A 26,336-nucleotide genomic window follows, 5' to 3' on the forward strand; every position below is an offset into this window, starting at 1 on the left:
TCTATTTCCTGTATGTTTAGTGCATACTTGCAAATAATTTATCACTTGCACAGCTCAATATTGTCTGTCCATTTCATAGGCTAATACACAGAATAACCATCTGAACAGCAGATGGATCTCCCAGACATAGTCCAAGACCAGAGTCCAGGCACATTTTGTGGTGCCATTAAGAGACGACTGCCTAGGCTGGGCGGCGGTGGTGCACATAGTTAATCCCTGTATTTGGGAGGCAGAGGCAGGTGGATCTCTGTGAGGTCAAGACCAGTCTGGTTTACAGAGTGAGTTCCAGGGCAGCCAGAGCTACACAGAGAAATCATGTCTCCAAAAAACAAAGAGAGAGAGAGAGAGAGAGAGAGAGAGAGAGAGAGAGAGAGAGAGAGAGATTTGAGAACTTCCTGCCCACTACTCCTGAAAGATAGATGCTACTTATGCCCTGTCTGGAAAGCTGCACAAGAGCTATTCTAAGACAGACATAGTAAGCAAATGATACACATTGCTGCCTCCCAGGTAACACTCGGACATAAATTAAAAACACACAGCTAGCAATCTGATAGACAGAAAAGATGCAATCCTAGAAAAGATTTTATTAAGCCAAATTAAAGAAGACAAGAAAAGGAGGAACATAAAAACAGATGTGACAAACACAAAACAAAACAAAAAAAATGGGGAAATGGCGAGGCTAAAAATGGCGATTATATCAATAACTCAATGAATGGGAATGTGCTCTTATGATCAAAAGACCAATACAGGACCAGCAAAATGGCTTAGCAGGTAAAGGCACTTGTCACCAAGCCCGATGACTTGAGTTGGAGTCTGAGGAAGGAAAGAATCAGTCCCCATAGATTGTCCTCTGACCTCCACACATGTGCTGTGGTATACCTGTACCTATACATATGCACATACATATACACAAAAAAGAATAAATAAATACATTTTTAATATAATGCCATTCTATGGCGGGTGAGATGGCTAAGTGGATAAAGACACTTGCCACCATGGCAAACAACCCAAGTTAGATTCCAGAAGCCACAGAGTAGAAGGAGAAGACAACTTCCTTGAAGTCATCCTCCGACCTCCAAAGGCATGCAGATATACCCATCAAAATAAGTCAATGTAAACCGTATTTCAAAAATCAAAAGACCAATACGATTGGAATGAACACAAAACAAGAAAAGCCTATATCTCAGCAGCAAGTGTGCAGATGGAACATAAAAATGAAAATATATCACACATGTATGAAACTCTGAAACAGAAAAGAATCAGTACAAAGAATTTGAGAGTAAAAGGAAAGAGAGACAGATCATCTATCTGTGCATTATGACTTATTAGAAGAGAGCTGGAAAGTCTACACTGAGGTTGGACCTAGAATGTGGCAGAGATAAGAAAGTAATGATTTTGGCTCCACACAGCAAGCCTAAATGAGAACAACAAGGTTTTAAAACTAAAAGTCCAAAATTAACATATGCATGTATGTATATATGTATATATATGTATGTAAAGTAGACAAATAATACAGATAAGCTAAAAACTGTATCAACCCCTCTGAGTTTAAGTAATAAAACTAGTAAAACAAAATCCAACACAGATACAAAAGTTCCAAATGATGCTATCATAATCATGGCCAAAGGATCTCCAGGCTCCGGAGGATGTAGTCTTTTCAGATGCATATGGAGTGTTTCCTATATGCCATGTCAGAGCAAGATTACATACATTTCAAATTTTTTAAGTAGTGTGACAGTATTACTCAAACACACACACACAAAAAGTCAGGAATTGGTAATAATATGAAAGCCACAGAGAAAACCAAATACTTAGAAACTAAAACAAATACTAAATAAATTTCAAACAACTTGAAGTAAAAATCAGAGAATATTTGAAGTGAATGAAATGTTTATGACTTGTAGTTAAAAGGAGGCATCGGTTAGGCTCATGTTTGTGACCTCGGTATTTAGGAAGCTGAGGCAAAAGGAATGCTGTGAATTTAAGGCCATTCTGTACTGTATAGTAATGTTCCAGGCCAACAGAGTAAGACCTGTCTCAAGAAAAAATAAGAAAAGAAAAAGAAACAGCATGTGTGTGTGTGTGTGTATGTGTGTGTGTGTGTGTGTGTGTGTGTGTTCCTTTTCTTATGGCTGTGCCACATGCCAGAGAGAGGCAGCTTTAGAAAGTAAGGCTTATTCTGGCTCATAGTTCCGGGAGGGACAGTCCATCACAGCAGGAGAGAGGTGGCAGCCAGATTGACCTGTGTGTGCCAGAAGAGCTTATGGCAATGTGTGTTCACACCTTAACTGAACATAAAACAGAAGGACAGGGGCAAGCAATTGCCCTCAAAGGCCCACCTCACAACTCACCTCCACTGGTCACCCCAAAAGTTCCCACAACAGCCTACCTCTAGGGGAACAAATTTTCAAATATGTGAACTTAGAGTGGATATTTTACACTCAAGCCATTTTAGAGCACTTCAAAGAATCCTTGAAAAAAACATTAATAGATAAATAAACTAATAATAACAAATTTTCAAGAGAATCTCCATAGCTTTATATGCCTAAACTAGAAAGGTATAGAATCCTTCATAGAACAGGTTCCACCTTATGCTACAAAAAGATTAATTTCAGTTGAAAGCAAATGAAAATAGTAAGAACAAAAGTAAGAATAGAAATCAACCATGTAAGAAAAGCACTGCCAAGTATCTTAATATTGTCCTTGAGAACAATAAAAAGAAAATTATCACCCTTAAAGAAAATAAGTAAAAAACAAATTATATCAGAACTGAAAAGAGACAACATAATTACAATAGGGAAATAACTTTATATTGTGTATGGTGGTATTTTTACAAGTTTGCCAATATAGATGAGATAGACAATTCCTTTGAGAATCTCAACTTATTAAAACAATACAGAGTGAGACAGAAAACTTTGATTATCCTATACTTATCAAAGAAATTATAGTTACCAAAAACACTCCCAGAAAGAAATGCTCCAAACTCAAATGATTCCTCTGCTACATTGTATCCAATATGTATCAATAAATCCCATCAATCATGTGAACACCCTTTCAGAAAAGGATCATTTAACAAGTCCTTTAGTGGAACCAACATGCTCAGATACACCAACCCTGAAAAATATTACAAACGTTTCTCTGTGAACACAAGTGAAGTATTACCAGACACAATCCAGCCATATATAAGAAGGATAATTCATCATGAGCAAATGGGATTATGACATGGGAATATAAGACTGATTAGTTATTTGAAAATCAAATTCATCATAAAGACAAAATGAGAATGAAAACCCATATGATAACCAAAAAATGAGGAAATGCAGTTGTCAAAATACAAACCCTCTTTGAGGTTTTAAACACACACACACACACACACACACACACACACACACACACACACACACACACACACCATGTACATGTACAGTGGAGGGACAGGAGGAAATCTGATGATCCTGATCAAGGGTGGCTGCCGAAGAACCAAACCTACAGTTGCCGCTGTGCCTGATGGTGAGACTCTGAACATGTCTCTGCTTTCAGGATCTCTATGTTACGTAGTGTGAGGAATCCTCTGGGGGCTAGAGAGCTGGCTCCATGGTTAAGAGTACTTGCCACTGTTCCAGAGGACCCAGAACCCATATCAGGCGGCTCCCAACTGTCTATATAACATTAGCTCCAGGGAATCCAAGAACCTGTAGTATCTGACTCCACTTGCACTTACCTACACACACACACACACACACACACACACACACACACACACACACTTCCTCACCAGCTCAGACATAGTCATAAAAACTAGAGAGGAAGAAACTGTCTTCGTCAGAGTCAGTACTGTTATGATGAAACACCATGACCAAAAGCAAGTTACAGGGAAATGGGCTTATTTCACTTACAGTTCCACATTGTAGTCCATCATGGAAGTCAGGACAGGAACTCAAAAAAGGCAGGAACCTTAAGGCAGGAGCTCATTGAGGGGTGCTGCTTACTGGCTTTCCTCTTGGCTTGCTCAGCCTGCTTATTTATAGAACCCAGGGCCACCAGCCCACAGATGGCCCCACCCACAATGGATTGGGCCCTCCCCCATTAATCACAAACTAAGAAAACGCCCTATAGACTTCCACAGCTTCATTATAAAGGCATTTTTTCAATTGCAGCTCCCTCCTCTCAGATGACTTTACAGCTGGCCGTTTGCCAACTTGACACACAAGTGTATCACTAGTAAGCTACAACCTTTCCTTTTCTCGTTCATCCACAAGATTACACATTAATAAAGACATCATAATATAAAACATTTACAAACTTAAAAAGTACCACAGCCTTACAAGTCTTACCGTCTTGGGAGCCAGGCATGATGATTCATGCCTTTAATCCCAGCACTCGGGAAGCAGAGGCAGGCGGACCACTGTGAGTTCGAGGCCAGCCTGGTCTACAAAGTGAGTCCAGAACAGCCAGGGCTACACAGAGAAACCCTGTCTTGAAAACCCCCAAAAAAATTCAGTCTTTAAAATCCAAATTATAATATCTCTGTGTGTTCCCAGGAGAGTGAGTGAGTGAGTGAGTGAGTGAGTGAGTGTGTCTGTGTGTCTGTGGGGGCATGGTGGTTGTATGCATGCACACGTGTGCATTAAGTTTAAAGTCAACTGTGGGCTCCTATAAAATCAAAAATAAATTAAGCTTTCTAACTTCAATATGGCCACAGGGTCACTTGCTGTAACTGGGCTGCACTTTCACCACTACACTATACTGGATTCTCCTCAGGGTGCTAAGCCTCAACTTCTCTGCATAATCCCTTCAGTCCTGGGCCTCCAACTACTACTCTGGCCGCACCTTCACCAATGGCCTCTCCTGGCCTCTCACAGTGCCAAACACTATCTGTCCTCCATGACCCCTTCGTGTCTTCAAAACCTTCTGGGTGACTGCTACACTACCAAGTTCAGCTGCCAGCACAAGGTACACCAGTGGCCATCTCCAGAACACAGCCTCTGTGTGTTAATGCTAGGAAACACTTGCCAGACATTTTCACCTCAGTGATGCTGGTAATCACAGCTGATTCTTCAGCCCCAACTGACCAGCAACCATTGTCCCAGAAAAACAAATATTTTGTTTTAGTGGTTCTGGTCTCTTGTTAATCACAGCTCATTCCTCACCCGCAGCTGACCAGACACCACAGATTCCTCACACATATGGCCTGCTGCTAGACTTCTTGCTTCCCTCTAAAACTTCACAAGGTAGGCCTCCATCGTCTGCATCGCTCTCAGCATTCGTATCTTCTAAGCTTCTTCAGAACAGCTCACTGAGCTCTCAACACTCAATAGCTTTTCTAGCACAAAGTTCCACAGCCCTTCCACATTTCCTCCCCAACCCATGGTCAGGTCTGTCACAGCAGTATCCCACAGTCCTGATACAAACTTCTATCCTAGACAGGGTCACTATTGCTATGACGAAACGCCATGACCAAAAGCAAGTTGGAGAAGAAAGGTTTCTTTGGCTTACACTTCCACATGGTAGTCCATCACTGAAGGAAGTCAGGACAGGAACTCGAACAAGGATGAAACCTGGAAGGAGGAGTTGCTGCAGAGGCCATGAAGGAGTGCGTACTGGCTTGCTCCTCTTAGCTTGCTCCGCTGCTTTCTTATAGAACCCAGGACCACCTGCCCAGGGATATCCCTGCCCACAATGGGCTGGGCCCTCCCCCATCAATCAGTAATTAAGAAAATTCCCTACAGGCCTGCTTACAGCTCAATCTTATGGAGGCATTTTCTTGAATTTCTCTCTTCACAGATTACTTTAGCTTGTGTCAAGCTGAAATTTAAAAAAAAAAAAAAAAAAGCCAGGACAGAGGTAGGATGTATCCTTTCACTGATGGCATGATTACTTAGTTGTCAAAACTTGGACAAGAAAAGGACTTGAAGTAACAAGTAATGAGCTAAGAAGTTTATAATTAGGCCAGTAGATACAAAGTCAACAGGTGCTACCAATTGTATTTCCATACACAAGTATCAAACAGAAAATGAGGCAACAATTTCTCTTGCAATTATATCAGAAATGTGAACAGATACAACAATATTGCAAATCATAGCAATGAAAACTTTAAAACCGTGCAAGGCTTAAGACTAAATTAATATCAAAAGGCATATTATATATGGGATGGGTATACTTTCTGGATCTAGCAAGAGTAATTATAATACATCAAGGAGGACAGAGAAGTCAATGCGATGGGAACAGCAGGTGCAGAGGTCAAGAAAGATGGTGGCAAAGGGGTCAGATTCTAGGTACCCCAGTTCCACAAGACTGAAATTTTTACTGCAAAGCAGAATCTCAAAGAGGGTGCTGCAACCTACAGGGATTTGGTTTTCAGTTTGTTCGTTCAGTTGCTTGCTTTGTTTTGTTTTAAGACCAGCTATCATTGCGTAACCCTGAAGTCGGCCTGCCTTTGACACCTGGGTGCTGGGGATTAAAGGCCTGTGCCACCTCAACCAGCCCCATTTCTAGAGGGCTTTAAAAGGATTCCTCTCCTGCTTGGAGTGGGGGTTGGGGGGTAAGTGTAGAAAGGGGAGTCGGGAGCTTTGGCACACTAAACACTGGGACCTGAAGGTTGTATCTTAGGAAAAAGTGTGTTTTGTGCTCTGAAATCACAGCAGAGATGTCTCACACACACACCCTGGGGCGGGGGGGGGGGGGGGAGCAGATGGATGGGATCTCAGCTTTCAGAGAAAGAGATGTCAAGAATGTGAACTAGATGAACAGACCTGAAATATTGTTCATGACACAGAGCAATAGAAAGTGGGCTTGGCTGCTAACCCACACTGCTGGTTCACTCAGGAATTTAAGTTTTATTCCTTCTCAAGTCTCTGAGGGACATTGAAGACAAGATAGTATAGTTTTACAACCAAGCTTGGTTGGTTAGGGGACAAGATCGTTTTAGATCAAGATAAAGAAGTTAAGCTATTAGAGTTGAGATAGGATAGATATTGAATCTCATTCGGAAATTTAGACCCAACAAGACAGGAAAGACACTTCAAACGAGACGAATGCAGATGGCCAAGTCCCTATGAATGTAACATGTATAGAACTCATTATTCTCATGATTGTCACATGGTTGTCCCTGCTGTATGTAGTTTATTTTATACATGTGTAATAAAATAAAAGTATAAAAAATTTAAAAATAAAAAAGAATGTGGGCTTGGGTTTGTGCCTCTTTAAATCCCAGGAGTGATTCACAGCAGTCAGAAGGTGGTGGGTACCCTGTGAACAGAGTAATCATGTCATTTAGTGTCCAAACGTGGCCTTTGTCTGAGACTGAAAGGTGTCATTAATTATGATAAACCATGGGCAAAAACCGTAACCGTCCCAGGCAAATCAGGGCATGGGAGGATTTTGTGTATGAGCTCATTCGGTCAAGAAAGAGCTAGTGACTGTGCTCCCCACACTTCACAGGTGACAACACCTGGCTACAGAAAGGAAAGTGACTTACCAAGGCCCTTTGCCTAACCTGTGTGCAGCCAGAATTTTAAGCGAGGGAGAGCAACTCAGTCCTGTGAACTCAGTGCTCCTGCAACAGAGTTGGACTACCCCACAGCTGACATCCTAGTGCCTCTTCTTTTGCCATCAACTGGCCAAACTGGAGGCAGGAACCAAAGCAAAGGCCATGGAGGAACAAGGTCGTTCCCCGTGGCTTGCTCAGCCTGCTTTCTTTCTTTTTTTTTAACATTTTATTAATTTATTCATATTACATCTCAATTGTTAGCCCATCCCTTGTATCCTCCCATTCCTCCCTCCCTCCTGTTTTTCCCCTACTCCCCTCCCCTATGTCTGTGACTGAGGGGGACCTCCTCCCCCTGTATATGCTCATAGGGTATCAAGTCTCTTCTTGGTAACTTGCTATCCTTCCTCTGAGTGCCACCAGGCCTCCCCATCAAGGGGATGTGGTCAAAAATGGGGCACCAGAGTTTGTGTGAAAGTCAGTCCCCACTCTCCACTCAACTGTGGAGAATGTCCTGTTCATTGGCTGGGTATAAGTAGGGGTTCAAAGTTTACTACACAGATTGTCCTTGCTGGTGCCATAGTTTGAGCAGGACCCCTGGGCCCAGATATGCCCGTCATAGTGTTCTTCTTGTAGGTTTCTAGGGCGCTCTGGATCCTTCTATTTCTCCATTCTCCCATGCTTCTCTCACCTAAAGTCCCAATAGAATGTCCTCCCCTCTGTCCCACTTTCCTCGTAAGTGAAGACTTTCATGGGACATGCCCCATGGGCTAGTGTCCAGAGATAAGTGAGTATATACCATTTGACTCTTTCTGCTTCTGAGTTAACTCACTCATTATGATCATTTCTAGTTCAGTCCATTTGGCCACAAATTTCTGGAATTCCTTGTTTTTAATAGCTGGGTAGTATTCAGCCTGCTTTCTTATACAGCCCAGGCCCATCTGCCCACCGGTGCCACTGCTCACAGCGGGCTAAGCCTAACCACATGAATCTTTAATCAAGAAAATGCCCCTACAGACTTCCCTACAGGCCAATGTGATGGAGGTGTTTTCTCAGTTGAGATTCTTCTTGCCAAGTGACTCCATTTGGGCCATTGAACAAACACTAACCAGTATAACTCAATTTCCAAATTCACCAGGAGAGAAAATACGGAATGAGCACTTAAGTGCTAGCTCCCCTAGGAGGCAGCCAGAGCCACACCGTGAGGTCAAGCCTTCTCATTTCCCAGGCTCTAGTCTCACTGAGTCTATGAGAACACGCTGTAAGGAAGTGGTTCTCAACTTGTGAGTCATGACCTCTTTGGGGGTCACTTCCCCAATATCCTGCATATCAGATATTTGCACTACAAGTCATAACAGTGGCAAAATTACAGTTATGATGTAGCAACAAAATATTTTCATGGTTGGGGGTCAGTACAACATGAGGAACTGTGTTAAAGGGTCGCAGCATCAGGAAGGTTGAGAACCACTGCTCTAGAGTTTATCTCCTTGCATTGCTACTTGGCTGGACACACCATCCAGAAAGCCTCCTGAGCTGGGGATAGCCCACAGTGGGACAAGATGAAACTGGAAAAGAGCAGTCACCGGGTCTAGGTGGATTTGTCTGGGATTTTCAAAAGAATATCATGTATTTTATCATCTTTAATGATCCCCTAGTTTTCCGTTATAGTCTGATACATAAATTACTGAGCCAATATGTTAGTAAGGAGCATTACAAGGGTTTCTTACAGCTTTTCAATTAGCAAGAGTTAGCATCCAACATTATGCACTGAACAGTTTCCTTCTCAGGATGACTTTGTAAGAGCAGAATTGGCAGGCCAAAGCCTGTGGCATTTTATATGCAGGTCGGATTTCCCACAAACAGCTCTCACCAATTTATTAACCAAGAATTTCTCTCAAGACCTTACTAATAACAGTTACTTTCCTTCGCCCCTTCACCAATAGATAAAACATGACTCTTCACTTTTCAATTAGCATCACTCTTAATTAGTGACTGTTTATGGCCACTTTGGCTTTCTCTTGTTTTCTTTCTGAAAATTACTTATTTAATTGATTTGTCCAATAATCTATATGGGGTTGGTTTTCTCTCCTCTCCTAAAAATATTTCTTTATTTTAATTTTATGTGTATGGCTGTGTTGTCTGCATACATGTATGTATCACATGCATGCATTATCCACTGAGGCCAAAAGAGGCTATAGAATTCTCTTGAACCAGGGTTACAGGTAGTTGCGAGCCACCATGTGGGTGCTGGGAATTGAACCTGGGTCCTCTGCAAGAACAGCAAGTGCTCTTTACCATTGATACATTTCAAGATCCTTTCTCTGTACTTTTATCTTACAAAGGATTTATGTATTTGGGCATTTTAATTCTGTCACTAATGTTCCAGAGATCATTCCAAGCTTGTCATTTGGCTTTAAATTTTAATAGTATTTTCACAAGGCAGACACTTTGTACTTTTATTAAATAAAAATTGCATTTCAGTAATCTATAGCGGATTTCTTGTGATTAAGCAGTTGAATATTATTAAATCAGGCCCATGTACTCCTGCATAGCCTGTGTATAATGCAGCCTTCCTCCATGAACAATGAGCTAAACTCACAGGACAATCAAACATTGATTAGATGTCTTCCGGTGACCCTGAATCTCTGGTGTCTATACTTTTCCCCTTCTCAGCCTCTTCCATTTGACCCAAAAGCTCTCACTGATCCACGATCGAAGCCACTTGTACAATAACCAACCCCCCCCCCAAAGCCTCTGTCTTTGAAAGGTGATATATATCCACAGGCCTCTGCAGGCTTAGTTTTAGCATGGAGATTTGGCCCTCTGCCATCTTCCATTTGTTTGAATAAGCCTTATGGCCGCCAAGCACCTGGAATAGGTTGGGCCTGTGTTCAATGGCAAAACCATTGACATGTCTCCCTGGTTGGTGGCAGGGTTACTCTCTACTCTTCCAAAACGGCCAAAGGGACAGGATGACAGAAGCAGTCAGGACAGCCAGGGGAAAGCCCAGAGCAGGGCACTGCCAGCCCAAGGTCTTGTCCTAGGCTTATCATGACTGTAGCAAATGGAGGTTGTCATCTGTGAGCCGGCCCAGCTCTCTGCAGACCAAGCCCGATGACTGCCAAACCCCAATGGCCTCCAAGTGCACCGTGGCCAGAGCCCACTCGAAAAGATGACCTCACCAGCAGTGGGCAGAGCCAAGAACCAAAATACTTTGTCTTCTGCTGTTTATTTTTAAATCATGATTATGTGTTCCCTCTTTTTTTTTCAGGGACATCAAACATGTAGTAACATTATGCAGAGACTTCTGGGGGCCTGGCTATTGGCTCAAGCACAGAAGAGATGTCAGGCAGGTGCTGGGAACAGTGTATCCATGGCAAATGCTCAAAGGGCTGACCACACTTGGCGAGACTTGCTATCCAAAGAGTGTGTCTAGTCCCAGGGCCTTGATCATCTTGGAACAGTCATAAAGAACGTGCTTCCCCAGTCCTGAGAACAGTGCTCCACCTGCCGCCTTCTGAAGACAAAGCTGAGGAGATCAGAAAGTGTTTGTTGGCATCGTCCTTGGCCTCATCTGCTCTTCAGATCCATACTTCACCTCATTTGTGTCAATCCTGGATCTGTGCGACACATATCTTCAAAGCAATATGACCCATTTTAACTCCCATCTGTCACTGCCATCTACCAACCTCCTGGATATTCTTCTCATTCCTCAAAGACTTCAACAACTGGCTAACGATGAGGGTTTTTAGGGGACGTCAACATCTCCAAGTACAAGCTAGCCAGGTCTACTTCCTTGACCCTCTGATTGACAGCAGTCTTCATCTGCTCTCCACTCTGACCATCGTTCTAATTTCTACACCTGACTTAGTCTCTTATGGTGCTGTGATGAAATACTCTGATAAAAGAAGCTTAATAGGGAAAATACTAACTCTGGCTCACAGTTCAAAGGCATAGTCCATCGTGCCAGGAAACCAAGATGGCAGAGCTTGAAACAGCTGGTCATATCATATTCTATTCACAGTCAAAAAGCAGAAGGACAGCTTTCCCTGTCTTGTACAGGTCCAGGACCAACAAGGGAATAGTTCTACCCACAATGGGCATGTCTTCTCCCTTCAGTTAACCTGATTAAGGTAACCACCCACAGGCATGCCCAGAGGCCTAACAGGCCTAAGTAATCCCTCACAGGTGTGCCCAGGGGGTTGTTTCCTACGTGATTCCTGACCCTGTCCTGTTGATGATTAACATTAACCATCATAACACTCCAGGACTTATCTTTAATCTTCTACCACAGACCACATTTTTCTTAACAGTTCTTTTATAGGGCCCAGCAAAAACAAAAAACAACAACAACAACAAAAACCTGTTTCTAGCTTTTACAAGAATATTATTTAAATAGCTGTCATTTTTTTTCATTAACAACAACTCTTTCCAAGCTCTACCTAGAGTGAATTTTGATCACTCGTATGGTAGCATTATTTTCTTTGTGAAATGTTCCAGAAGCCTCTCAGCATCACAGAGAGGAGAAGGTAGACAATAAGGACAAAGAGGAAGAGAAAAGAAGGAGGAGGTTGTAAAAGAAGAGGAGCCATACAGAATTCTAAGTCTGTATTCAGGAAAATCCTGCATTAAAGTACCCAAATGTTGAGGTCAGAGCTGTATTCATAGTGAATCTACTGGATTCTGTGCTGTCCTCACTCTCAGGTACTGTCTGAAGTAGCAATGTAGTTACCAATGGCTCTTAGTTAACAGTCTATCAGCCTAACACTCTAATGTCTCCAGTGGAAATCCCAAAATTGTTTCTGATTCTTCCACTTGCCTGTTTGCCCGTCTGCCTGTCTTGAACCAACTCCTGTAGCCAGCAAAACTGAATAAGCAAGCCAACCATTCCTTCATTATATGCTCACTCTGGGGGTTTACAGGTAGATGTCATGGGAGCTAGCTACCAGCTACCAGCTCCACCTGAACCATAGAACTAAGTTCGTAGAACTTAGGTCATAGAACTAAGGCTTGGAAAGGAGGAATCTCCTCCTCCAGGTGAATGCTGAAATGCAAAATGAGTGCTGGGAATAGGAAAGTAGCAGTCCGTTATATTTCTGTGTGACAACCAGGCTGCTCTGTCAGGAGGAAGGGTGGACCCTCAGTTTCCTCTGAAGATGCATTCTTAGTTGTTTGTGGACTCGAGTTAAGAACATGGTTGTTTGTAACTGGATGCTGGCTTTCTTGTAACCACTGGGCTTATTTCTAACTTTTTATTAGCTCTCTCCCACTGAGCCCTTTTAAACCAGTTAGAGAAGTCATGGCAACCATCCTAGGAAATGCCTCATCTTATTTCCATGTGACCACATGGAGAGTCCATTGACACAGCCTCTGCTGATTTTGACATCCCATCTCATAAGTTAGCCAAAACTTCGAAGAACATTCATTTTCTTAACCCACTTTAGTTTCCCTATGTGCCCACCACTAGCAGTGGCTTTGGCATTCTTTAGCGGCCATTGTTTTTCACATAGGGCCAAGTTTTAATCACCTCATCACAATTATAGTGTCCATCTAATGATGGCTGGCAAACATGAGAAAATCCTGAGTTGCAGACACTAGGCAATCTATTGGACACTAAAGGTCAGCAGTAGAGACACTGGTGGCACCTGCCACTAGGCACTGACTAGGCCTTCTGATATTTGGGACCTCTCTTATCTTTGATCCCATGTGCTGGTGGGGCTTCACTCAGTACTCAGGACTGGAGCCTATATTGCAAGTCTAAACCAATTACATCACCGTAGTCTCGGTCTCCTGACTATAATGAAAACTATCATTTGGAGACAGACAGAGATGAGGCTGAGTCTAAACCAATGATGCAATGAGACATTGGCTAAGGCATCTAAGAAAGAGACTGCAGCTATGTTCTGCCAGACTCAAACCTAAGGGAACATTAGCCTTTTAGGTCCCTAACAAAGGCTCCAGTCTATGACAGGTTTTGAGAGTTTAAAGCCTTATGTGCTGTGCCTGGTTCTGGTTCTCTGCTTTGTCCTTGCATTTGAAGATGTGTACCTTTTCCTTGCTGCCGCAGTTGCTATGCCTCCACACCATGGTGGACTCTCCCTCTCACTGTAAGCCAAAATAATCCCTCTCTCCCTCCAGTTGCCTTTGCTCACGGTATTTTATCACAGCAGCAGAGAAGTAACTAATACGGAATACAGACATGCAGGGAGATGCTGGGTCTCAAACTGTCTTCTCAGAGAAGCGTGATTGGTCCTTCTCTGCTTAAGCTAAAGCAGTCTGAGATCCAACCACCAGAGAACAAAGTGTCAGGAGTGAATGTAGCTCTAGTCACCAGGCAGCACCAGACATCTGATCACATTGACCAAGGACTCACAGGGCCTCCGTGCCCCTCCAAGTCTCTATCATTCCTTGGAAGAATTCACTGTTGGTTAGAGCCTTGGGCGATTAGTTTATGTTACTGTGACAAAACGCTGTGACCAAAAGCAATTTAGGGAGGAAAGAGATGTGTCTGGCTTGCACTTCCAAGTCAACAGTCCCTTATTGAAAGAAGGCAGGGCAGGAACCCATGGCAGGAACCCAAAGACAGGATTGATTCCATGCAGCCTTACCTCTGGCTAAAGAGCTCACTCACAGACAAGGAAGTGCAGGGAGAGCGGTGGAGGACACTGCTTGCTGGTGGCTTTCTCACAAGCTTGCTCCCTGGTTCATGCTTGCTAGCTTTTTTACACAGGCCAGCAGCACCTGCCACTCACAGTGCACTGTACTTTCGCCTAGTAATAATTAAGGCCTCACAGGGTGTGACCACAGACCTCATAGCTTCTCCTCTTGGATGATTCTAGGCTGCCAAGTTGACAATTAGTGCTATCTAGGGTAAATTTTTCATTGTGCTTTTTTATAACACCTTTTTGAAAAATGACTATGGCCATGGCAGTCAAATAGGTATATTGACCTCATTATACTCGTAGGGGTAGGGCAAAGTGAGCATCATTGGCAGTCTCCTCTAGGACCACTAGACTGACACAGATGAGAAGTCATACCCTTAAAAAGCAGACCTCAGAAAAACAAGTAAAAGCAAGCTGGAAAGACAAATCAAAGGAGTTCGGCATGGGTAAGCAAGCATGGGGAAGGTGCAGCCTGGGAAGGAAAAGAAGTGCATCAGTGGCCAGTAGCAAGAAAATTGTAGGGTTCAAACGCAAACCCAAGAGCCTAGGGTGCACCCCCTGCTTGTCCACTTTCTTTGTTAGTGAACTAGGTACAATGCAAAAAAAGTCAAAGGTGTTTCTAAGTTCATGATGCCAGGTTTTCACTATCAAGCGTGACTGTACTCCCAGATAATTATGCAAAGGCAAAATCTGTGTTAACAGATTAGGCCCACATTAGCACTGGAGTCCAAGCTCCTCTGTGATGTGAGCTGGCATTGAACAGGGCCCCTATACCGCTGCAGCCTTCCTCCTCAATGAAGGAAACAGTCACACTATGTGGTTAGAATGTGGTACCCCAGGTCTGAGTCCTATGCTTTCATACTCATACACACTCAAGCCTGGAGAGCCCAGACTCTATAGCGCCTCCGTGTTTTAATGAGTGTGTTCCTCTCACAGCGCCCTGTGCTTTCTTTCACCAATTAACAATCAAAATTATGGGTATGGTGGCACACAGCTTTAATCCAGGTACTCTGGAGGCAGAGGCAGGAGGATCTCTGTGAATTCAAGGCCAACCTGGACATCTTTCAGGACATCTTCAGCTAAATATAGAGGCCCTGTCTAAAAACAAAACAAAAAAGACCTATTTATCCCACTCCCAGAGTCCCCTTGGTTAGTTCTATAGTCTGGTTTTCCTCTTATTCCTTAAGATTCGTGTTCTTTCAGCTAAACTTAACCCAGCATTGGGTCACATCTCAGAGCGTTTGGTAAAGGGAATCCTTTGTGGGGAGCAGGCGACCTGGCCTCAGCAGCCTAGCCTGGTGGATTGAGCTAGTAGAGTGTTCAGTAAAGGGAATCTCTTGTAGGGAGCAGGTGACTTGGGCTCAGGAGCCTACCCATCAGGGTAGGCACAAGCTGAACTTGTCTCCAGCTTGTCTAGGCTTTAGAACCTCATTGAAAGATCCACATCATCTGAGCCACTGCAAGCATAGAAGATGCTCCTGGGGGCTAGAAAGATGGCTCCATGGGTAACAGCACTTGCTACCAAGCCCGAAGACCTGAGTTCGATCCCCAGAACCCACACAGCAGAAGAAATGAACCAATTCCTATGAGTACATACACACAAACATACACACACACACACACACACACACACACACACACACACACACACTTACACTAAATAAATAAAGGTAAAACTATTTTTTAAATATGATCTTTTCTTCCCTGACTTATGCCCCAATCCTCATGAAAATAACTTTTCCTTCTATCGCTGCAGTGGTAACTCTACTTCCAGGTAATGGGAAGAGATGTTCTTGCCTGGGAGTCAGTTAAAATTGAACTGTCTGCCTTCCTCTGATGTGAGGGATGAAAAGCAAGGAGGGGAGAGAAGTCAGGGATGCTTCAGGGCTGATTGCCAACAGTGCTTCCCACCCTCCAATTGCTTAAAGTCGGAGCTTCTCAAGGGAGGTGGGCGGGGGCTGGCCACATGGTCTTGATTTACTAAACATTCATCAAACGGTGCCCCTTTAGACATATTGGATCGCCAACGGGTGAGAGCCTTTCCAAAGGCCTTTCCCTTCCATTCTGGGCTGGCTAGAGGCCAGGAGAGACGTCCTGGAGCATCATCACCCCTCCCCCACAGACATCCTAAAGCGGCAGCATGTCCCCCTTCACCCCTCCCCCGCCCCCACCATCTCTACAGAGCTCATTGTGCTTGGTACCATCTCCTATGGATCACACATGACAGCTGTGGTGACATATAACATTTTCAGTCAAAATCCAAATGGAATCCTCACATTTGCCTCAGAAATGATGGGCACATGTATGTAACCAAAGGTATAGATGACAATATGGACAGCCTGTTTAAGGGTGTTACTTACACACACATACACACACACACACACACACACACACACACACACACACACACACAGGATTTATTATCATTAAAAACATTTATTTATGCTTGAATGAAGGATTAACTCTGTGAAGCAAAAGTAGAGCTGGGGCCAAATAGTTGACAGTCCCTTCCTAATAGGTGGCATTTTTAGAAAGACAAAGACAGAAGTCAGGAGTGCAGCACCAAGATGTCCTCAGAATAATGCCTTTGCCCATCAGTCTATCAGACGCCATTGTCTATCTTCTGAGTAGAGCAATGAGCCTTCTGTTCTGGATGGGAGCATCTTGCCACAGATGCCCAACCCAGCACACTCCCAGTCCATTTAGTGACTATCCTGGGATGTAATGGGGATGATGAAGATGGTACTTGGGGATCTCTAGGGTTGTGTCTATGCCCCACACTGTAAGCCCGGGAGACCCAGTGTGAGCCCTGAAGGGTAACCCCTTTGGACATCCCTGAAAGAAACCTCACTCTGGAAGAGGGGGTGCCATATCAAAAGGGAAGATGGAGTGTATTTCTTAATGGAAAACATGCCAATAATGAAAGCACAGAAAGCCAAGCCCAGTCATTGTGCCCACACACACAAGCCAGTAAATTCTAGAATATGCTGTTGTCCACAAAGGAGGGAGGGACTCACTGCTTCCTGACCATCTCCTTGCTATAGTCACTCATGGAAACACCTCAGGGGGAGTCTCAGGAGAATGCTCAAAGAGGCATGGAGTCCAGTACTGTTTTTTTTTTTCAAGTGAGAAATGAAGGACCAGAGAGCAGAAGACCTGTCCAATGCATGTTTGGCTCATCCAGCAACAAAGAACAGAGCTCAGCCCAAAGTTCACTGCTCCAGAAGGCTTCAGAGACTTCTCCAGAACTAGAAACCTAACTGGTAAAATAAAGATTCTATGGCCCATATAGTTAAATGAGAATCAAATGAGATACCACATAATAGAATCCAGCATGAATAGTAAACTTAATAAATGCCTATCCTGCCCCCTTTCCCTCCTACCTTCTTCTATCACTCAGTACACTTTTAGACCCATTGCCTGGTTGCTTATTCAAATGAATGGTCATTCCAGAGGCTGGCAGTGTGTTGCAGGGGACCTATGGCCCCTATGGAAGAATTCCAGGCACTGCATGGAGATTCATAATTGCAGTAGAAACCTAAACCTATTTGATCCTCCCCCAGAAGACACTGACCCTGTCAAGACCGCAACAGCAATGGGAGACCCCTCTTTAATATCCATGGTGTCCTTCCCTGAGAAGGGGTCAGGGGTAACTCATTTCACAACATCATGGAACACCAGGTATGGCTGAGGGTAGGGGGACTAGAAAGGGACTCGGCCATTTGTAGAGCCTAAAATGATCCCCCTGGGCAGTCAGGACCTGGGACAGGACGAGCTCTCAAGAGGCCCTAGGAGTATTATAATACCATATCTACACCACATTTCAAGTTATGAGATGTTTCTGAGCTCATAGCTGGCTAGCTCAAAAGTCTGAGCCTAGCAGTAAATGGGCATCTGACAGAGATCCCACCGCCTCTGGAGGAGAAGGATAAAAAGGAGTGGTTTCTAGGTCCTTTCAAGACCCAAATTTTTGCAAGTCCACCAGAGTCCCTACCAAGGGTGAAAGGCATTAAGCAGATAACCTGTCATACTACACCATAAGAGCCATGGTGTTTTTATGGGGTCTTTTCTTTGGGCTGAGTGTGAATTTCATCCATTTCCCATCCTCAAAAACAAAAACAAAAAAAGCAAACAAACTTAGCTGCAACTCTCCATCCAAGAAAAGTCAGGCTAAAAATACCTGATCTCCCTCCCCAACCCAGAAATGGAGACTCATTGTCACAGTGAACCCCACAAGGCAGGCTCCACAGCACTGACCCACTGAGGAAACTAGGCCACCCGCAGGGGGCCACCTGCAATTGGTGCCTTGCAAGTGAAGCATTCTGGGCTGGGCCTCCCAGGATGCACACATCTCTGTCCGATCAGTCTCCACACCATTAACAGCAGAGATTTCCCCAGACTGATCCCCAGCAGGCTCATTGGGCAGGAAGAAGGTAGCTTTCCTGAAACAAAGGAAGTTGTTTTGCTGGGAAACCCATCAGAACAAAAGTGGGGCGTCTTTCTTCTCTACGGTCCGAGGCCTCTATGCCTGCGTTGGAGAGAGGTGCATGATAAGGTCAAAGAATGAAGAGGGCACAGAAGGACATTCTAGTGTGAGCCCTTTCCAGATCACCATACCAACCACCCCTGGGTAGCAGAAACCAAGTGCACCAAAACAATATCATCAATAGGCAGGATTTGCATATTGCTGCCATTTGGCAATGGTCTTCCATTAGATAAGCGTCTGCTTTTCCCACTTTCCCCAACCCTTCAATTATCTCTACAAATGCCTATTAATATATTTCTATGAACCAGTCAGACAATGGCCACTGCCTGGTGAGCCTAGAACTCAAAGAGAACTACCATGCCTTGCCAGATACCACCTGCTGCCGTCTCCTCCTTGCCCAGCTTCCATCTCCCCTGGCTAGCCATTCCTGCAGTGGAGCCTTGGAGATCTCTGCAGAGAGGCAGAAGTGCTAACCAACTCATCATCGATGACGTGGTTTTGCCATGAGATCATTGAGAACCAGGGCCCTTCCTGATTCCCATGGTTACCTCAGGTGAGTAGAATGATGACCCAAAGAAGGTATGGCCTGGGAATGGCTAAATAAACCAAGTGGTTGTCAAGGAAAGTCCCAGGGAATGCAAGAGGCCAAGTGATCAACAAACAACGTTTTGAATTGGACAAGAGAAAGAGGATATTCCCATGAAGAAGACTCTGTCTAAGCTTCCTCGGTGTTTTTTTGTTTTTGTTTTTGTTTTTGTTTTTGTTTTTTAGACTATGCTTGTTAGAGAGCACAGAGTCCTTTAAGAAGTACTGGCTAAGTAGAAAATGAAGTCAAGTAGACAAGGCATTAGTAATATTCTCCCTGACCTACCTGGGATGGCTAGCTACTTTGTATGTTCAACTTCACACAATGTAAAGAGAGTCTCAGCGAGAAATTGTCCAGATCAGGGTAGCCTATGGGCACGTCATGGGATGGGAAGTACCTTGATGAGGTTAGTTGATGTTGGACAAACCAGCCACCACGATAGATGGCACCATCCCCTAGGCAGAATATGCTAAACTATATATGGATTTCAGAAAGTGATCTGAGCATTAGTAAGAATGTATGCCTTCATTCTCTGCCCTCTATGAGTGACTGTGGATATGGTATGACTAGCTGCCTCAAGTTCTTGTAATTTGTCTTCCTCCACAGCAATGGACTAAAATCATGAGGCAAATAAACCCTCTCTCCTTCAAGGTGCTTTTGCCATGGTACTTTGTGATAGCAACAGAAAATGGAACTAAGACCCCCATCTTCTACAATTCTTATAATGATGGCTTTTACTTTATCACGTTACATTTTATTCTGTCGTATTTAGTTGCTATTTCTTAGAAATTTGATCTTTTCTAATCAGAGACAGAAAGGGAGTGGATCTAGGGAGGAAATAGGATGGGAAGGAACTGGGAAGAATAGAAAGAGGAAAATACAACCAGGATATATTGTACAAGAAGGGAATCTATTTTCAATAGGTTAAATAGTCAATAATAATAAATGGAAAATAAAACAAAAATAAATGGGAAAAACTTAAGTTTAGTTAAGTTTACCCTTTTGTAGATGGAGTGTTGTGTGAAAAGGAAGTGCCTCCTGGAAATTCTCAGATACTGTTTGCAAAGAGGAAAAATGAAGGCAGGAGCTAAGGAGAGAAGGGAAGCAGCAGGAATCATAGGACAGATGGGTACCAGACTGCTGACTGCCCAGTGGGGATGCTTTTCACCAGTTTATCCTGTATTCAGGAACCCAGGAAGATAAAAAATGCTGCTCAGGAAGACTGAAAGTGAATATATAAGGAATAGGGCCAAAATACAGGACAAGTATTTCCAGACTATGTACCTTGAAAATGCAACAGCACAGGATTCTTCCATGGATGAAACCATACAGTTGAGATTTGCCAGGGTGCCTGGAACATGGGTAGGTAGTACTTATGCTAGGTTATTCCCAGGAAGAATTGATCATCAAAGCCCAACAAGCAAGCTTGGCAGTGTCCCGTTTTCAGAGCTGATCAGTGAGCACAGAAGTGGGTCATCCTTGGGACAGTCACCTGGTTCAGGTATGGAATCCTTCAGAGGCTCCAGGCAGAGAGCCCCAGGTGGGGTGAGTCACTCTGAGGAGACCTGGTGTCAGCGTCTAGCTAGTACTCAAATAGATGATGAATAATTTGTTGGAAGCAGCTGATGGCTGTACATATTCTGCAGCCATCAAATATGTACTCTGCATTGTTTTTAAACTTATTTCATTTTCTCCTTTGCCAGACAGAAAAAAAAGAAGGAAAAAACCTCACAAATTTTGGACCATGAGAACAACCCTAGTTCCTTGATCTGCGGCCCTATTTCCCAGGCCTGGGCTTTTATTGGTGTTTTGTCTGCGATGGGCTTTGGCCATGTAAATGTGGACAAGATGAGGTCACTCGCAGATTCGCTGGCTGCACTGAAACTGATGGCCGGTGACTTGTCAGCAAAGAGACAGGCAGGCAGGCACCCCCAAGCAAGTGACCCACAATTCCAGAGGCTTGAGGCCAGAAGGCAGAGCTTCAGAAACTGGGAAGAGCAGGAAAGCACCTGCCCTTGAGATAAGAGAGAGGGACAATGTCCCTGCTGCTGTTTCATGGGCACTGAGTGTCACAGTCTTGTGAGTGACAGTGGCTTTCCCATTTCAGAATCAACCACGTGATCTAGGCAAGAAGAAATGGAGGAAGGTGGGCATCACTGGTTTTCTCCGGCTCCTCCCTGTCTATCTCCTCAGAAGAGAGAAACAACACAGTAGGAATAGAGAAGACAGAGTGAGGGAACATTCTGGATGCCTGCGGACTGAGATAGACCCAACTCATAAAAACAAATGTAATGTTACCCACAACAAAGGCGTCATGCGTCAAATCCACACTGATTGCAGTTATTTTTACCTTTACCAAACTCAAAGGCAGCCATCACTGCACTAAGCTCCAACCTTGTCTACCAATCAAGGCTGCACTCCACTCCGGCAGGTCTCCTACCTACCCTGGGAAGGTCTGGTTCATTGGCTCTAGGCCAGGTGCAGGAGATTAAAAAGAGTTCTTCCCTGCCTGAAGGGAACTTTGGGATTTGACTGGTGGCGTTGCCTTCAGTGGTTCTCAAGTAAACACTGGAATACTCAAAAGTCAAAACTAGGCACCTCTCTGCCTTCCTGAAAGTGTGTGAGCTTTCTCCATTTACTCACCTTTAAATATCTGTGGTCCATCCATAGAGCGTTCTATACTCACCAACATCTGTGGCTTCTCTTCTTTCTTAGAACAGGAAACGCCACTGGGACCCTTCTAGTTAGATGGGTCCATAGAACTGGCCCCAACTGTGGGCAGCAACAGAAGTGATATGTGTCACTCCCAAGTCACAGCGTTAAAGGGCACTTGGATCCCACCTTTGTTCTCTTCTCTTACTGTGACATCAAAACAGGCAGGGTGGTCCAGATGGCATGGCTCTGACATCATGGAGCCTCCATCACTGAGTGATCTGATAGAGAAGAGCACCTGCCCCCTTACCCCTTCTCCCTCAGCAAGGAAACAAATGCCTTCTCAAACTACACTAACTGTTAATTGAACCTTTTCTGACCAATGTAATGATCAACACCACAAAACATCCCCCCAAGGGGAGAGCCTAGATGGAGAAAGGGAGAGAAGCGAGGAGGCAGGGCCTGGGGCTGTCCACTGAAGCTCTGCCAAGAGTACAGGCCCTGGATGCTGAAGCCATCTTGTCCCCTCGGCCAGCAGCTTCTTTGCCAAGCATGAGACCCACTCTGCTGTTCCCTGCTCATCTTGCAAGGGGTCTCTGACTCACTCTGCTCTGTCATCTCAGTGTTCCAGGGAAACAGGGGTTCTAGGACTTTTCTCAAGGATGCACAACCAGTAATGCAGGCTTCTCCCAAGCAGGTACCCTAGGCATTGTGAAACTGTAAGTTCAGCCCTCTAGTTACACAGAGAGTCCAAGCATGAATCTCAGGCCCAGTATCCCACTTCTAGCTGCAATTGCCATGAGTAAAATGTGTACGAAGATAGGCTGTCCCTACACACTGCTCTGGTTTGCATGCATCCGCAAACATTTGTGTGTAGGAAACTGAGTCCCCAAAGCAGCAGTGTTGAAAAGTGGGGTCTTCGTGGGATGGTTAAGTCACAAGGGCAGAGCCCTCATGAATCGACCAATGACACTGTCTCTGGAGAGGGTTTATGATCTCTGGGATAGATTTTGATGAAAGGAGGGTTTGTGTTCTCTCTCTCTCTCTCTCTCTCTCTCTCTCTCTCTCTCTCTCTCTCTCTCTCTCTCTCTCACCATATGAGGCCTGCTGCCATGTAATAATTGAGCAAAATGACAGCTCCAGGAGCCCCAGCGCAACATCAGGCACCACAGAGGAAATGCCAGGGCATCTCATGAACACCAGGGTGGGTACCAGCTATAAAATTTGCTGCAGGTAATTAGTGGGCTGTGGAAATAACTGATGGCCCAGATACAGTGGCGAGAAGGCCGTATTCCAACAAACATGGGGTTCCTAGGGGACAGAGATGATTCTTGAAAACCAGGCTCTCCCAATCCCACCTCCTCCTAACCTTGGTCTAAAGCAGCAACTGGAAGTAAGGAAAGAGGTCTTGTCTCAGCCCCAGCTCTGACCAGCTGTGAGACCCTCAGAGGCAAGGCTATCTTAGAAGCTTATTCTTCCCTAATAAAGCCCAAAGCAGGCCTCCAAATCCTGACCTTCCTTCAAAGACAGGGCACCTTAGCCTCACTCTATTGAGTTCTAAGTCCTCATTAGAATGGAGGGAGATGGGATGCTGGAATCTCCTTTCTTCTTAGAGCCTTTGGAGCAGGGCTCCCTGTGATGTCTGGGGGCGCCCTGCCCAGGCCCCAAGCACCCCACTGCTGGGTGTAATCTCACATAGTCTGTGTTGCTCCAGACCAGAGCTTGGCCTTGGGAGCAGCTAGCAGGCTACGGTCCAGCTGGCACTGGGTTGGGTCTTGAACAAAAGCTATGTGTAAAGTGTCCATAAAAAAATCCCTCTCTTGTTCTCCACCCAGCTCTAATGAACCCCTCCGAACCATTTATAAAGCCCAAGTGGGGAAGATCTCATCCATCCCCCCGAGCCTCCTACCACCTCCAGCCTGGCAAAGCAGAGAGAGAGTTTTGCTGCATGTGTCTCTCAAACTCTAGCCTGGACAGATGGTTTCTCCTTTGCATAGCCTGGGTACAGGCCTCGGGTAGCGGGCTTGGGCAGGGACACAGAACCTCCAGTTCCATATACCCTCAATCACTATCCCCAACACAGAGTGTAGACACTGAATGGAACAACCTTTCATAGACTTTTCTCAAGTCTGTGTGTGTGTGTGTGTGTGTGTGTGTATGCATACCCATCTATGTGGAGACCAAATGTCAACCTCTGGTGTTAGTCCTCAGGTACCACCTACCTTGTTTTCTGAGACAAAGTCCCTTGGTTCTTGAGGTAGGGTCTTGGGAGGTCTAGGACCTGGGGCTTGCTGATTAGGCTAAGCTGGTTAGCTAGTGAGCTCCAGGGGACCACCAGCACTGGAAATGCAATATATGCTGTCATGCCCAGCTTTGTTTCTTTCTTTCTTTCTTCCTTTTTTTTTTTTTTTTTTTTTTTTTTTTTTTTGGCATGGGTTCTGAAGATCCAACCGAGGTCCCCATGGTTATGTAACAAATACTTCACCTACTGAGCCTATCTCTCCAGGCCTCTTATTCTATATTATGATCAAGGTGATGGCTACACAGTGTTGAAAATATCAAAGGGCACAGGGAGCCACATAATAAGAAAAAAAATGCCTTCTGGGAAGATATTCCAAGAGGAGACTCTAATCACTGTGTCTCAGATAAGAAAGCTGCAAGAAGAGGGGTCAGGTGGTGGTCCAAGGTTACTCAGATAGTCTGCACTCTGTGCCCTAGCAGCAAAGGGGACACCATGTCCCTGATCAAGTTCCCAAGTCCTACACAAATCCTGATGCCCTACTCACCCCCAAAGCCAGGTAAAGATGGAGATAGCTCTGCTTTCCCTGTGCACCGTAGTCCGCCATCCAATGCTATGTCCACCAATAGACTTGAAGGCCCAGCTTTACCTGAAGAGAATACCTGCCTCCGGGTGTCAGTTTCCCTGAACTCCCCACTAAGGCCAGACTAGGAACTGTGACACTCATCCCAGAGACTCTTAAACCACAGAGGCCAGGCATGGGCATCCTGGTCAACGTCAAGGTAAGTTCACAGATGACTTTCAAGCCCCCTCCCTGTAATCGTGTGAATAGGTCTAGAAGGGATGGGACAGCAAACATGTAGCCTAATCCTTTACACCAGCATAAGATGAGGACAGGGAAGACCATGAGATGCTTGCCTGAGGCAGGGGGAAAATAACAAGTGCTCTGTGTATGGACAAGATAAAATCAGAACACCGTGGGCCCCTGGGAGAAATAACCAGGAAACTAGAAAAGGATGCCTAGAGATCACCGGGTGAGGCCCTCAGGGCTAGATGTATAGGGTCTATCCTACCTCAGCATGGTGGCAGTGTGCTGGAAACTCACATTCTGAGTGAGAAATGTGTCGTCTCTTTGTCCTCACTGAGAGCTGTGTGATCCAAGCCCTGGTACATTTCAACCACCTTGTATTTGTGTGTGTGTGTGTGTGTGTGTGTGTGTGTGTGTGTGTGTGTGTGTGTGTACACTCTCAAGTGTACCACAGCACCTGTGGAGGTCATAAGACAACTTGTACAGGTATGGTCTTGCCTTCCATTATGTGAGTTCCAGGGACCAAACTCGGGGCATCAGACTTGGTAGCAAGCACCTTTACCCACTGAGCCATCTTGCTGGCCTGGACACTGGACTTTAAGAGAGCTCAGACCAGAGCATTTTATGATCTTAAACAGAATTACACAGAAAAGAGGAAAACGGGTGTGATGCTAAACCTTTTTGTATCTCAAGGCCGGATGTGGTTCAACGGTCTCATTGCTAAGATGCTACCCTCCCTTGTCCCCAACAATTCCTCTGTGCCACCTACTTCCCTGACAGCAACACATCCTTTAGCTGAATTTTTTTTATTTCTTTAATAAGTTGTTGCTTTACTTTTGGTCATTCTTGCTGCTTAGCTCAACTCTAATGTCTTAAAGTACTTTTGTTGCCTCACAATGCAATCCCAACTGGTCTAGAACTTGCTGTACAAACCAGACCAGCCTTGAACTCACAAGTGCCTCTGCCTCCCAAGTGCTGGTGTTAAAGGTGTACACTACCACGCCCAACTTCAAGAAGGTTTTTACAACATCTTTTTCTCCTGTAAAATGTAACTGTTGCCCTCTACATATACTCCCATAAGCATTCATTTATGCCTTCATTCAATAAATTTAATTGAGTCTCGTGTAGGTACCATACACTGGGGTAGAGGATGAAACAAAAACAAAAACAAAACAAAACAAAAAAAAAAGCCTATTTCTGCCTCATGAACCCTGTGTTGGCTAGTGTTTGTAGTAATAATGTTATAAAAAAATAAGTAATGAAATTAAAAGAAAACAAAGCAGGGAAGAGACAGGGAAGTACGTGAGATACCCGAGTGTCAAGGGGGTATCATTAAGTTAAATAAAGACCTACAAGCAGAAAGTAGGGAGCCATGCAGATTCCTGGGGAAAGAGCAAGGCAAGCAGAAGCAGCAGGA

The 26,336-nt window shown here is 44.6% G+C and overlaps 1 long non-coding RNA gene across 2 annotated transcripts in view; it reads right to left on the reverse strand.

Annotated features, from left to right (window-relative positions):
* The window catches only part of LOC311603152, a 108,406-nt gene extending 86,427 nt beyond the window's left edge, over nucleotides 1–21,979 (reverse strand). Inside the window, exon 1 of one of the 2 annotated variants that reach the window (XR_014780973.1) lies at nucleotides 21,864–21,979. This is a non-coding gene — a long non-coding RNA (uncharacterized lncRNA). Of the gene's footprint in view, nucleotides 1–5,496; nucleotides 5,508–21,863 lie in introns of those variants that run through there. The other variant, XR_014780974.1, reaches the window with a different exon arrangement.
* Nucleotides 21,980–26,336: the final 4,357 nt, after the last annotated feature.

The sequence above is a fragment of the Acomys minous genome (assembly GCF_964271855.1).
Source record: "Acomys minous genome assembly, chromosome: 8".
Taxonomy (NCBI): domain Eukaryota; kingdom Metazoa; phylum Chordata; class Mammalia; order Rodentia; family Muridae; genus Acomys; species Acomys minous.